General features: G+C 48.7%; 1 pseudogene; it reads right to left on the reverse strand.

The window, feature by feature from the left end:
• Window positions 1–689: 689 nt before the first annotated feature.
• On the reverse strand, window positions 690–807 carry LOC124556225 (annotated as a pseudogene).
• Window positions 808–1,447: the final 640 nt, after the last annotated feature.

The raw sequence follows: 1,447 nt of genomic DNA on the forward strand, positions 1-1,447 counted from the left end.
GACCACCACCTCTGAAGGTCTTGCTGTATGGTGGTACAGCATCCAATGTGTGGTTGTCATGAGCAATACAAAGGGCAGAAATGATGTTTACATGTTGATCTCTATTCCAATTTTCTTTACAGGATCCGGAACTCTTGGAACCAAGGTGATGCAAAACTTTTTTTGATGTTTGTACAAAAATAATGTTACTGTCCTTAAAGATCCTCTCACTGCAACTGGCCTGTCTCACCAGATTAGGTTGTAGACAGAAGCTGAACCGGCTGCAGACAAGGTCACTGGCAATGTGTCAACGACCCTCGCCTGCGGCGAAGTTCGGTTGATCTCTAATTCTTGCTAAGTCCGTCAGCTCTTCTGCTCGTAGATGGACCCTGACTGTGTAGTAGCAGGTCAGTGTAGGAGAAGTATGTGAAGGCTCCTTGTGATGGAGAAGTCAAAGAGCAGAAAGCCTAAAATGGCATGAACGTATACAGACTTATTCTTGTAAAAAAAAAAATCCGTCTTCAGGCCACGAGTGGCCTACCAGGACCATCCGCCCGCCATGTCATCCTCAGTGGAGGATATGGATAGAGGGGCGTCGGGTCAGCACACCGCTCTCCCGGTCGTTATGGTGGTATTCGTGACCGAAGCCGCTACCATTCTGTCGAGTAGCTCCTCAAGCGGCATCACGAGGCTGAGTACACCCCGAAAAATGGCAACAGCGCATGGCGGCCTGGATGGTCACCCATCCAAGTACCGACCACGCCCGACAACGCCTAACTTCGGTGATCCCACGGGAACCGGTGTATCCACTGCGGCAAGGCCGTTGCCCACTTATGCTTATAAGGAGAACTCATATTTCTGTATTTTGCCTTCTCTACTCTGTTTGGATTGGCTGAGCTGCGGGTATTCCGAGTACAGACCAGTGATAAGATTCCTTAAAAAGTGCAGGTACCTATCCCTGAAATTTTCTTCAGGTAGTTAACCAGTAACGCACTTCCTAACATTTCATGCTCTCTCTCTCTCTCTCTCTCTCTCTCTCTCTCTCTCTCTCTTTCTGTGGGCAATGAAGTGGGACCTCGGCTGCAAAGACGAGTTCTTCTCTCTATGTCCCAGTTTGTTTACGTTAGTCAATCCTGTCAGTTCTTGCATTGTGTGCGGCGCCCCATGCTAATGAACAGGTCTCAGACTCTGGGCTCTCACTCAGTTGTATAGATGTTATCTGCTGCGTCCTGTGCGTTCCGAATAAACACATTCAACATTATGTTCATAATATTGCGCTTCTCGGACCTTGCTAAAAACAGCATTTGGTCTCTTTCCACCTTCGAGTCGTAAAAACGGTCGCTGCTGGAGGCATTACGCCATGGGAGATATCTGTGTTGCCTGTAGGGTGCCGGGCGTTCATTTGGGGCGCTGATAGGGAATGGCATTGACCTGCAATCCGTCTGTCATATCCTGAGAATTCCCCCCA

The sequence above is a fragment of the Schistocerca americana genome, chromosome 1 (assembly GCF_021461395.2).
Source record: "Schistocerca americana isolate TAMUIC-IGC-003095 chromosome 1, iqSchAmer2.1, whole genome shotgun sequence".
Taxonomy (NCBI): Eukaryota; Metazoa; Arthropoda; class Insecta; order Orthoptera; family Acrididae; genus Schistocerca; species Schistocerca americana.